This window comes from Lepus europaeus, chromosome 10, assembly GCF_033115175.1.
Source record: "Lepus europaeus isolate LE1 chromosome 10, mLepTim1.pri, whole genome shotgun sequence".
Taxonomy (NCBI): Eukaryota; Metazoa; Chordata; class Mammalia; order Lagomorpha; family Leporidae; genus Lepus; species Lepus europaeus.
The window spans coordinates 39,603,716-39,617,595 of NC_084836.1; the positions used below are offsets into that span (position 1 = coordinate 39,603,716).

Consider the following 13,880-nt stretch of genomic DNA (forward strand, 5'->3'; position numbering starts at 1 on the left):
TCTATACAAATCAAGAAAAACTAATCTTGCCTCAATTCATTTAATAATATTCAATAACTGTTAAAGAGATAATAAAATGCTCAATGTGTTGTTATATCTAAGAATATTTGATAAACTGGATCTGCAATAATAGGATCAAACATTAGCATCTTAGAAGTTAATACTAGCACCAAATGGACTAAGTTATGGGAAACAGCAATCTCAAGGCTATGAAAAATGAAGAGTTATAAGGAAACCACCAAAACTAACATCTCAAACCCCATTTTACATTTTTTAAAAAGCTCAAGAATAGTTGAGTGGGCTTTGTCTAATAAAAACAAAAGCAGGTTTAACATGCCCAAATGATGCCCAATATTCCTCACTGGCTCAATGTCTCATTGATTATTATTTTGCACACTAGAGTGTACTCAATGACTGCTCTAGGCCCTGAGCATCCAGCTTGCCTATCAAAGATAGCAATCCTACACAAATGTCAGTACCTTTATACATACCCCTTTCTTCTTCCACCTCCACCCCAAAATATGTCTTCTTTGATATAATTAAGATTATGTGTTTTTCCATTTAAATTCTCTGTAATATTCAAACATTAAACACAAACAAAAAAGCTACGTTATATAGATGACAAAAAAAAAAACAGGAAGAATTACAACTCAGTGCCTCCTTTATGTTTTGTCTACCTCAGCTTAGACAATTTAGGAACTGAATTAAGCCTTTCCTTTGGCCAGTGGGCAATACTATTTTGAGTGATACATAGATCACAATCAATAATTGAATTAAAATTATAGCTTATAAATACAAAATCTACATAAACAAAAAAAACTTACTCTTTGGAGGACCATATGAGACATAATATAAAACGGATTAACTTTACCCTTACATATTTATTATCTACCATGTGTGCAATGACCATTGATTTTCGTAGTGCTGCACATCCTAAGATCCTATAAAAGGAAAATAAATTTGATGTTGTAAATGCATATGTGGGGATTAAAAAAGCACCTTCCTAATTAAGCTGTAATTGGGATACATAATAAAATTCTTCAATTTTTATGAAAGTAAAAATAATTATGTAAAGCAAAGACTTGCAGTAACAACAAAATTAACTCTAGCCTAGGGATTTGGTTATGTTGTATATAACTTATTAGCAATCACATTTTATTCATAATTTTTATAACTCTCAAATCTTTTTTTTTCCATAAAACTATTATAAAGTAACATTTATGTGACTTGCTGTAAAATATATTTTAATTTCTTCAAAATAAAATTCTGCAAATGTTTAACTGAACTGTTACAATTTTACTTTTGCTAATTAGATCAATAATTCATACAAGATTTGGAACTAAGAAACTCCAGTTTTGTACACAATACTCTTCTTTCGCTTCCCCAAAATACATTTAATCATTTTGGTTTAGAGAGACAATGATCAGGGGGCTGGCACTGTGTGGCATAATGGGTAAAGCCGCCGCCTGCAGTTCTGGCATCCCATATGGGTGCCGGTTTGAGACCCAGCTGCTCCACTTCCAATTCAGCTCTCTACTATGGCCTGGGAAAGCAGTAGAAGATGGCACAAGTCCTTGGGCCCAAGTGGGAGACCTGGAAGAAGCTCCTGGCTCCTGGCTTCAGATCAGTTCAGCTTCAGCCATCTGGGGAGTGAACCAGTGGATAGAAGTGTCTCTGTCTCTGTCTCTGTCTCTCTGTCTGTCTGTCTCTCTCTATCTCTGCCTCTCTGTAGCTCTGCCTTTAAAATAAACAAATAAGTCTTAAAAAAAAAGAAAAAAGAAAGCTAGTGATCAGAAAGCTTGCAAAGGAAAGGGGGTAACCCACTCCACATTTCTTTGAAGATGCAACATTGATTTAAAAAAAAGTCACATTAGAATCCATTGTTATGCAATCAAAAATATTTACTAAGAGCCAAAAAGCATGACAATTAAAATGTAAACTTTTTGGTAACTTCCAGTTTTTAAATAAATATGACCCAAGAAGTGTTTAACAAACTTAAGGTGTATCTTACAAAAATACAATTGGTCAAAACACAAATGTGAGCACTGATAGGAAACATGTGAAGCTAATACTATCTAATACTATCCATGGTGAGAGAAATGGAGAAAGGAAACTTTAAAACGTTTTAAGACTGTATGAATTTCTGCAGTCATTATAGCCTCTGATGTGGGCAGAACACATTGTAAATCCCAGTTCATCAGACACAATGGTATAAAAGGAAAGATCAGGAAGAAATTATTATAACATAAAGGTCAAGAACGCCTACTTTTCAGTCAGAAAGTCTGATTTCAGCCCTCACTTTGTCCCCCAGAAGGTTTGAGATCTGGTCAAGTTTTTTATTCCCAGACTCATATGGGAAACAGAAATAATAACAGTAATACTGCCAAGTGAGACAATGCATGTCAAGTGTTTGGTACAGTGCTTAGTTCATAGTCGGTACTAAATAGACAATGATTTCAGTCCATCACTGAAACTATTTTTATTAGGCACCAGCTATGTTCCAGCCATTCTGCAGCCTAATGGAAACATAATAGGACCAAGATTACTCTCATAGAACTTAACATTAATTAATTATAAGTAAGTGCTGTCAGAGTATGGGAACATATGACTATTCTTAGAAAATGAAGGGAAGTAAACTGGAGAACGATGGTCAGAGGAGACAAATTTTAAGACAGGAGCAGACGGAAGTCAAGCAGGAAACCATAAGGCAGAAAAATGTTTGAAACAGAGGAAACAGCACGTTAAATGGCTTTAATCTTTTTTAGAGCATATGCTTTTCTTATCTGCATCTGTAGTTATTCTTATGTGCTGTGACCTCTGTCGGAACCATTCCTCTGACTCTTTATTCTCTATCTCAGCCCACCTCACCCAAACATAGGGAGGAGTAATGTTCTAGTGAAAAGTAGCCAGGGGGGTGGCGCTGCATAGTGGATCAATCCATTGTTACAGCTCCGGCATCCCATATTGGCGCCAGTTCGAGTTCCCCTGCTCCAATTCTGATACAGCTCCCTGCTAATGTCCCCGGGGAAGCAGTAGAAGATGGCCTATGTACTTGGGTCCCTGAACCCATGCGGAAGACCCAGATGAAGATCCTGGCTCCTGGCTTCAATCTGGCCCAGCTCTGGCCATTGTGGCCATTTAGAGACTGAACCAGCAGTTGGAAGGCTTCTTTTTTTGCCTCTACCTCTCCCTTTCTGTAACTCTTTTAAATAAACAAAAAAAAATCTTTTAAAAAAATGAAGTAGTTAAGACTTAGAAGGTTGAATTAATGTTTAACAAGCCAATAGAGGAATATGGCATGTATCTTCAGGGGCCACAGGAAGTCACTGAAGGTTTCAAATGTACGTGCATATTTGCGTGTGTGTGTGTGTGTGTGTGTGAGAGAGAGAGAGAGAGAGAAATTTTGTCCCTGGAGGTTGATATTTCCATATTGAACTTTATTTAGAGACTATTAACATACCATCAAAAGAAGAAGGGAAATGTGTTTTCATGGGCTGCTGAGAAAAGCAGACCCACAGATGAAATGGCTCACAATCTGTGGGTAACAGCCTTGATTGAAGTTTCACATAGCCCCATGGTCAGTGCGTAACCAGTATCTGCTGTGGTGCTCAACTGTTTCATGTGTGCAGAGTGTAGCTAAAGGTCTAAGTCTGCAGAACCTGCAGACTGTGAGATAGAGTCCAAGCAGTAGTGACGATGGAGGCATGACTGTATTAGAGAAAACTCACAGAGGTTTGGATGGCAAATTTTGGCCCAAGAAATGGACTACATTTGTCACAAATAGAAGAGAAATTAGGAAAATAATTTGTTGTTTTGCACCCCAAATAAACTCCAGATTCTTCAACTGAACTACAAATCTCTTCATGACCTAGCCTTTCTTTAGTTCCCCTGCCTCATCTCTTAGAGCATCCTCTAGTTGCTCCCTGTACTTTGTTTCTTTATTGTCTTATACTTTGTTACCACCTCCTCCTGTTACACACATTGCTTCATTTTTTCTAGATCATTATTTTCTTATTTGTTTTGATAATTCCTACTCAGCTTTCAGATCTCTTCCTGTGCATTGCCTCTTCCACTGCCATTGCACATACCACACTTTGCTCTAATACACTGTAATTCTCGCCGGCGCCACGGTTCACTTGGCTAATCCTCTGCCTGCGGCACCGGCACCCCAGATTCTAGTCCTGGGTGGGGCGCCAGCCCTGCACCTGCATGGGAGACCAGGAGGAAGCACCTGGCTCCTGGCTTCGGATTGGCGAAGCGCGCCGCCTAAGCGGCCACTTGAGGGGTGAACCAATGGAAAAGGAAGACCTTTCTCTCTGTCTCTCTCTCTCACTATCTAACTCTGCCTGTCAAAAACAAAAACAAACAAACAAAAAAAACTGTAATTCTCTGAATGTAAAGATCTGACTTACCTTCATATCCATGATGTCTAATGATATCTAATATCATCATGCTACATAGGATGCATTTAATAAATTTTGGTGGTGACTCTATCTCATTTGTCAACTGACCTACTAAGTAAGTGAAGGAGATAGTGAATAAGATAAAATAAAACCAATCTCAGCAGAATGCACAAAAGAAGGAAGAACAGGATTCTGTTGGTGTTTTATTCATAATGTTCTTAAAGAATCTGTCATTCATCATTATCTGAATTTTCATCTTCATAAAACCTTGCTAAATAGATATAATTATCTCTGTTTTATAGCCAAGGAATTTGAGTATCAGAAAACTTAATCTCTTACTGAAAACTTATGTGATGATAGACAGGAAAGTTTGGATTAGAATCAAATCAGAAACTTTAAGAGATTGAGGTGGGGAGAAATACAAACACATAAATATTTTTAAAGGGTTGTAGAAGACAGTTTACTTGGTAGACTCACTGACACGGATATTTAAAGTGACATAAATACAATCATGCTATACCTTGCTGTAGGTATTTGCACCAAAATAAATGTATCATTGAATTCCATTTTCCTAATTTTTTAAAAGAATTGTTGCATGCTTTTCTCTGATGTAAATATAAACTTTGCTGATGTTAAGCAGTTTTATGAAAATGATATGATGAGTACGTGTATTAAAGCTTGGTAATATAGGAATGGGGTGTTATGATTTTACTAGGATTAGAATCTAAGATTAAAGCATATACTTTTCTGATTAGGACATGTGGTAATGATTTATTACAGTATGTGGAAGCTGAAAGCAGGAAATTCAGATCCAGGTGTTCTGGGTATGCTAAGCAACAAATACTCAGAATTGTCTTGATTTCTCTTAGAACAAAATTATTATCAGGAGTGGAGATTTAAAATTTAAATTCCCAATGTCTTTCATGACAGTTAAAATATTCATTCATTCATTCACTCAGTCAAAATGTATTCGATGTGACAAGCTCTAAGCGTTAGTAACTAGAATTTTAAAAGAACAAGAAATTTAAAGTTATTGTCATGAGCATTTTGGAAATACAAAGTGGCTGACCAGACTCTAATATCTTCTTAAATAATTAATAGAACAGAATAGAGTACTATAGAATACAATGGAAGGCTAAAGAATATTTATAAGTCTATATAAGTTTATATCTGTGAAGATATTAACATATAACATAATCAGTGTTTGGGTAAGGATACTCTCTTGTTAGATATTGTCATAAAATTTATATCTTATCACTTATAAATGTATTAACTTGTTTGCAAGATCTCCTAGGAGATTATAGTTTTATTACATTGGTTTATTGTTATATTACTATTACCTTTGAGATTTGATGCTTGTTTACTCGAGTTTTATGGAAAACTATATTTTGTGGATTTTTTTTGGAAATCAGATAAAAATGAATTAAAGCATAATCCACTGGCCATTTAATTGATCTTGTTATGATTAAATCAATGTCTTTATGATAACAATGTATATGTATACCACATTATTCAGATTCTCGGAGTTAGGAATCATTGAATTAATATCAATTGTGATTAGATAACTGAATGTAATAAATATAAAACATGTCATTAACATATCAGAAATAATCTATGAATCTAAAACAAGTATCTTAAAATTTTAACTAGTTTCCCACCAATAGCCATGTTCTCTTCTCTTTTGGTATACTACTAAACTGAATTTTTAGCCCTTTACAAATTTGAGTCATAAGTCCAAGTTCAAATCAATCTAATGTTGGCCTGAATAATGTATGCTCTCTGAGACTGCCTCATTAGCCTTTAAGTTAGATTACCCAGATTTTTTTCTTTCCTGTCTGCTCTCTGGTTTTGGAAAATCCAGTGAAGACTTCAACACTTTGGAATATGGTAGATCTACATAAAAGGAGCCAAATAACCATGGAGAACGGAGCCTACCACTGCTATGTCACATATATGGTTTAAATGAGAAATAAGTCTGTCATGTTAAGTCATTGAGATTTGGGGATAATTTATTACAATGGACTGTCTTACCTGGGTAACACAGTGGGTGTGAGGACCTCAACCTTCCTGTAGGCATTCGGCTTGACATCACTGTAATACTCTTGGTCACTGCCTTATTTTCCTTCAGCACTCCTGAATGCCATCTCAAACCTAATTGGATTAAAAAATGCAGTGAGATAAGCTGCTGGACTTGTCTTGTTGGGCCGCATCCTGAAGTTTTCCTCGTCTAATGCCTGAAATGTTATTTCCTGAGAAAGTCCAACTAAGGTTACCTGTGGGCCTCCTTCATTTTTAAAATCCTATTCCTCCTGCCTCGTGATGTGGAGATCCAAATGCCCTACAGTTTTCGGAGACCACATTTCTGCCTATAAGTCCCTCCCAAAATTACACTTCCTATAATCTTGGTTTTTTTTTTTTTTTTTTTTTTTTGTCTCACAGCACCTTTCACCTTTTGTTTTTGGCAGTTAGTACTCATATGTAAAGTTTCTCCAAAATATTTTGCTGCATATTGTTAACATTATTATCACTATGTACTAGTTGTTCCAAATAAAGGTGAATTTGATTTGAATAGTATTAGAAAACCTGTTTATAATTTATTTTCAGCACTTTCATGACCAAAATGTCTCCAAAGTATGCACTACTTGCTGGAGAGCCAAAAATATTCCCCCTTTGTCTCACAAAACACTAACACACTTTTGTTAATTATTAATAATAATTTCCTCTCCCACATACTCCATATTCTCTACTAAAAAATCTCTACCACACAATTTCCTATGAATAGAAACAGAACAATTTGGGCTTCTTGGGAGTCTGATTTAATGAAAATCTATGTTGATAATTAAAACCCATTTTATCAAATCATTTCATGAAATACTCATTCCTATTACAATTAATCTTCACCTAGCTTAATCTCATAAATGAATATATTTTCTACTTTCTATTAAAAAACAAAATTATATGCTAGCTACTGGCTGATTACTTTTTAGCAATTTAAAGTTTCTCATATTTTAAAATACAGATGAAATAATTTGATCACAGGCTACTAAAATTAGGGCAGCTACTTTTGAAATATTGTACATTATTTTCACTTACATATACTCAGGGCTCAAACATCAGAATAGAAAATAGTCTTTTGTGCTCTAAAATAACTAGTGGATGATGAATGAACTGTTTCCATTAATTAAGTCAGCCTAAGAGAAGGTAGGCATTTTATATTACATTATATTTCTCATTTTATAGATGGGAACCTGAAATTCAGAAAGGGAAGGTAACTTTCCCAAGGATCCACAGCTACTAAGTGGAGGAGGGGTGACTTGACCTACAAGAAACTGGATATGATGGCCTGAACTCTTGATGAATATGTCAGTTTAGCAGGACTTTTCAGGCTTGTGAACTTGCAGTCTCTTGAGAATGTGTCACTAAGGGAGAAGTAGATTGGGAAACACTACAATTAAATAATAAACTTGACCTTCTTATATTTTCATCTAAGAAAATCACAGATACAATCTTATACTGGAATTTGAAGGCAGTTTCATGATTATAAATGGATCTATCACATGAAAGATCACATGGTTACATATTCAGACATGTGTAATTATCCATCCATCTACTTGGTTATCGAATACTTTAGACGTGGTGGCATGTAAATAGTTTTACTTCCCTTCAATCCCTGCCTTTCTTTGCTTAGTCTTTAAACTCAGGTATGCAAAGCCCTATCACAACAAGACTTTACAAGGAATAAATAGGAAAGGTAATTTTAAGAGTACTAATTACTATTATTCAATTTTATATGTTTTCTTCCCTGACTGATGTAGCCGAGAATTAATCCAGGGGAAAAACTGTAGGCAGGTTCTTCTCTTCCACCTCCCTGTCTTCCACCTCCCTCATTTATCCTGCTTCACAGAAGTAAGGCATACGCCTTAAAACCTCTCTGGACATAAAACAAAGTGGCTTCGAAATACTGACCTGAGGACAGAAATCACTTTTAATAGTTAACCAAGAAAACAAACTACACTGACTTTTGTCTTTCCCCATCTTGTAGATACTTCAGTTAAAGGTGAAAGATTGGTATTTAAAACAGATTGGTATGGATAATTATTTTTAAAGACCTTATCTCCTCAATATTCCTACCGTTGTGCAAGAATGAATTAATTTTGAGTGACTTCCACTAGATCAAAGCAAATACCATATGAATAAGAATACTGAATATTGAAAACAGCTTTTATCATGTATTTAAATGTAAGTAGTTCCTTTCAGCTATTCTCAATACTCATCCTTGGTGCATGTCATTAGCTGAAAAGGACTTTGAAGAGTTGAAGCACTGTAAGTTAATGAAGTAGGTTCTTTTAATGTAATTGGTATACTTTCTGAGACCACCAAAATATTCCAGATACAATGGATAAAGCTCATGGATGAAACTTTTATGATTTCTTCCAGATTTCATATGTATTATTCAACAAGGTAGTTAAAATCTATTTTATCAAGTCATATCATGAAGTATGTACTTTAATTAGATAATTGCCTCCTTATTTCATTTTATAAAATGATTATATTTTATACCTTTTATTAATAAAAGTAAAGGGCAGTTGCTAGGTGGGTTAGTTTTTTTTTAATAGAAGCATTTATTTCTTTAAGTAAGAAAAGTTTGATGATAATAACTAAAATTATTAGACTACTTTTTAATATATATTAATTTAATTTATTCCCCATGATCAAGTATCAGAGTTTGATATTGCTGGACTCATAAATGATTTATGATATAATCTGTAGGCTACATTTCACTATTAAAAATAAAGGAAAACAAATAGACACTGATGTATAATTTCATTTGATAAATGATTATAGTACCAGGTGGATCAATCTTGTCACTTAAGACACTTAAAAGGGCTTTCTCTTACAGAACCTATTCCATATTCTGTTCTCCATAATTCCTATAGTACTTTACAAAATGAGTATTTACTATTTATTTGAACAGAAAACTGGAGAAGCCTTTCCTTGTCAGAAAGTACAAAGCAAATCCTTGGTACAAATCCTTGGCTTCACCATTTTCTTTTCTTTTTTTTTTTTAATGATGTTTTTTGACAGGCAGAGTGGACAGTGAGAGAGAGACAGAGAGAAAGGTCTTCCTTTTGCCGTTGGTTCACCCTCCAATGGCCGCCGCAGTAGGCGCGCAGCGGCCGGCGCACCGTGCCGATCCGATGGCAGGAGCCAGGTGCTTCTCCTGGTCTCCCATGGGGTGCAGGGCCCAAGCACTTGGGCCATCCTCCACTGCACTCCCTGGCCACAGCAGAGAGCTGGCCTGGAAGAGGGGCAACCGGGACAGGATCGGTGCCCTGACTGGGACTAGAACCCGGTGTGCCGGCACCGCAAGGCGGAGGATTAGCCTGTTGAGCCACGGCGCCGGCCGGCTTCACCATTTTCTAGCCAACAGATATTAGGATAGTGACTTTTAATCTCTCCATATTTCAGTCTCCATGTTTTAAACTGTATCAGTGGCACTTATTCATTAGGTCACTTAGAGACTAAATGGTTAATATGTAGGCTAAAATGCATGAAATTTCTGTGTCTAACCATTTTTGACCCACAAAGATATCCATCTCATATGATTCAAACTAATACAGTAACAATGCTGCCTGGCAGATGGTGAAGACTATAATGTGTAGATCATACCTATTCCTCAGTTAAACCACAGCCATCAGTGGAAGAGTGACAGTTATTGACAACTATTATTACATAAGCCTTGATAAAGACGTTTCAGAATACTTCCCAGTAGAGAAAAAAAAAATCACCTTGACCCCTCTTTGCTAAATCCTTTAGCAAGTCCATGGCTTTCAAACTCTTTGCTTTTGACAAAATAGAAGGAAAACCTAATTCAACTATTGGTTCTTATTATCAGCAATAATTTTGTATTATAGATTGCTATGGTTTTTTACTAATAATAGAAGGAACTCAAATAATTGAGTAACATTTACATAAAAATACCGTCATTCCTATCAACATATTTAGAAAATCATAATTTTTGCCTGTACAACTATAAAAATAAAAAACGTATGTTCATCTCTGCATACCTGAAATGCTTTTCAAATATTTTGACTTGAGATTCATTTATCAGAAGTTATTATTTACATAAGGCCAGTAACATTTTACTTTCATAGTTATTTTTATAACACTTATACAATATTTGGTTTGCTTTGTTTAATTGTGTGTTAGGATCAGGAAATTAAATCTATAATTATGAGAACTTTTTAATAACTAAAAATCATTTTATATTCATAATTTACTTAACTCTCTTACTTCTGCATAAATAAGGAAAAACCAACATATTTGTTGCATATAAAACATTCAACTGAGGAATAAAATACCAGTGTTTATTTCTTCTAATTTTTGAGATTGGCACTCCTTGAGGCCTTTTATCTTGGATTTAGTATGTTCTGCATCCCTATTACTAAAGTGAAGAAGTGAAAAGCCAATCTTTTTCCAGGGACCAATAATTCACAAATTGGATGAAGTTCTACATAAACAGGTATGAAGGTTCATGGCAACAGGGATAAGATGGGGAGGGCCTCGATCGTCAGTCATCAAGCATGCTTTAGAATGTAGGGAATTAATGCCCTCTTCCCTTTTTAAAGAGTTAAAGAGACGTAGAGAGAGACAGAGATCTTACATCTGCTGTTTTACTCCCTTGATGGCCACAATGGTCAGGGTTAGGCCAGGCCTAAGCCAGTAACCAGGAATTTTTTTCCAGGTCTCAAATGTGGGTAGCAGGGCCTCAAGCACTCAAGCATCTTCCACCTGCTTTTCCCAGGCTGTTAGCAGGGAACTAGTTTGGAAGTGGAGTAGCTGGACACAAACAGGAGCCCATATGTGATGTAGCTTTGCAAGTAGTGGCTTTACCTGCTACACCACAACGCTACCCACCTAGTTTGGCTTTTTAGTTGTTGAGTTTAAGACTCTAACCGGCCGGCGCCACTGCTCACTAGGCTAATCCTCCACCTGCGGCGCCAGCACCCAAGGTTCTAGTCCTGGCTGGGGTGCCAGATTCTGTCCGGGTTGCCTCTCTTCCAGTCCAGCTCTCTGCTGTGGCCCAGGAAGGCAGTGGAGGATGGCCCAAGTCCTTGGGCCCTGCATCAGCATGGGAGACCAGGAGGAAGCACTTGGCTCCTGGCTTCGGACTGGCACAGCGCAACGGCCGTGGCGGCCATTTGGGCGGTGAACCAACAGAAGGAAGACCTTCTTCTCTGTCTCTCTCTCTCACTGTCTAACTCTGCCTATCAAAAAAAAAAAAAAAAAAAGACTCTAACCAAGAAAATTATATCTTAGCAAATATATAAATAAAGAACAGATTTTAAAAATTGTACAATAGGGGCCAGCATTGTAGTGTAGCAGATAAAGCCACGATCTTCAATGTGAGCATCCCATATAGGTGCTTCTTTGTTTCCCAGCTGCTCCACTTCCAATTCAGCTCCATGCTAATACTTGGGAAAAGCAGCCGAACATGGGCCAAGTGCTTAGGTCCTTTCATCCACATGGGAGACCCAGATGAAGCTCCTTACTCCTGGCTTCAGCCTTACCTAGCCTTGGCCATTGTGGCCATCCGTGAAGTGAACCAGAGGATGGGAGATTCTCTCTCTCTCTCTGTGTCTGTCTTTTCCTCTCTTTCTGTAATTCTGCCTTTCAAATATAGAAAAAATTAGAAAAAAATTAAAAATTCCTATTTCTAAATTATCATTATTTGATTATTTGAACATTTCTGATCAGGAAATATGGGATGTGCATTTGACTTGCCAGTTAGGATGCCCGTAACAGAGTGCCAGGGTTTGACCTATGGCTCTGGTTCCTGACTTCAGCATCCTGCCAGTGTGCATCCTGAGAGGGAGTCATGATGGTTAAAATAGCTGGGTCCCTGTGACCCACATGGGAGATTGAGCTTGAATTCCCAGCTGTTGGCTTTCAGATAGGCACAGCCCTGGCTTTTGTGAGCATTTGGGGAGAGAGATACATTCCACATCAGAGTGCCTAGGTTGGAATCCCAGCTCTACGCTCGATCCCAGCTTTTTGATAAAGTGTACCCTGGAAAAACGTCAAGGTATGGCTCAAGTAGCTGGGGCCCTGTCAGCCACATGGGCGATTTTGCTGGGGCCCAGCCTTAGCTGTTGTGCACTTTGTAAGTGAATCCACTAGTTTTTTTTTTCTCTCTCTCTCTTTCTCCCTCTTTTTCTCTCTCCATTTCAAATAGATACAAGTTTTAAAACAACTTTATTTTGTAAAAAGTATACAGAGAAATATAATAATTGCTTCAATGTCATTATTTCTACAAATTCAACAATCTTGATGAAAAAATTATTGCCCATTATTCAGGTATTTTCTAAAACTGTTTATCTAACAAGATTACTTCCTTTGTGTTTGGTTTCGATCTTCATCTAATATATCACTGACCTAATCAATTCAACATTAGTAGTGGGGGAAAATTACTCCATATATAAAAAGAGACTTCAGAAATGTGCAGCAATGCATATCATGTAAAAACTATGCATGGTTTTCAAAAACTGTTTTGCCAAAATAAACTTTTCTTTTAATTCCTATTTCCATGCCATTTTTAAATGCTCTAGTAAAATTCCTCCATGACATGGATACAGAAGTATATATAATATAATTATGAATGTTTATATATTAATTAAAAGTATCAATACATTCTACCAGGAAATAAAAGAACAAACTGGTAAGAAAACAGACTGAAAATATATAAAGAAGAGAAAATTCACATGGCAACACTCACTAATCCTGTAGTTTTCAACATATACAACATTATCCTATCAGATACTATTATTTAGCATTGATTCTACAGCCCTTATATGTGGAAAGACAGATCTTAATGTTAATATGTTACTTTGTCTACATCTGAAAATGACTAAATGTAATAATCATTAACAACAAAACATATTTGCTAATGTAACAGTATTGCCCAATAGCACAATACAATGTGTCCCACATGTCATTTTCTCACTGATAACACCTGACTATTCAGTCCTTAAACTTTGGTAACTTTACATCTGTAACACATGAGTACTTCATGACAAGTGGAAAAAGTTCGTTGCTGCCAAAAAAACCCCAATAGCTAAGCATCTTGTCTATTGGCAGGATCCTTAATTCAATGTTCATATAATCAATACGCATTTCCAAGTAGCTTTGTTATGTATTCCGTTGACCATTTACGACAAAAACTGAAAAATTCATTTGCAAATGCATGCATTCACTCCATAAAAGTATGTCAAAGAACTTCCCACTTGCTTAGCACTAGACTAAGAAATAAAAATGCTATGTAACAACTAAATAACAGAAAAGGAGGATGTAGAAGAACAATATTAAAGCCAAACATATAATTGATAGTCATAAAAATGACTCTAATTTGTTAAGAACTAAATTATGAAAGCATGCAGGTAACTACTTTAGTAGCACTTTAATTTTATTTTAATATTT

At 36.1% G+C, this 13,880-nt stretch overlaps 1 protein-coding gene across 1 annotated transcript in view; it reads right to left on the bottom strand.

The window, feature by feature from the left end:
- ACSS3 (acyl-CoA synthetase short chain family member 3) overlaps positions 1-13,880 on the bottom strand; it is a 353,512-nt gene that overhangs the window by 213,848 nt on the left and 125,784 nt on the right. Inside the window, exon 3 of the mRNA XM_062203158.1 lies at positions 6,435-6,554. The gene's annotated coding sequence lies outside the window, so the exon portion shown is untranslated. The remainder of the gene's footprint in view (positions 1-6,434; positions 6,555-13,880) is intronic.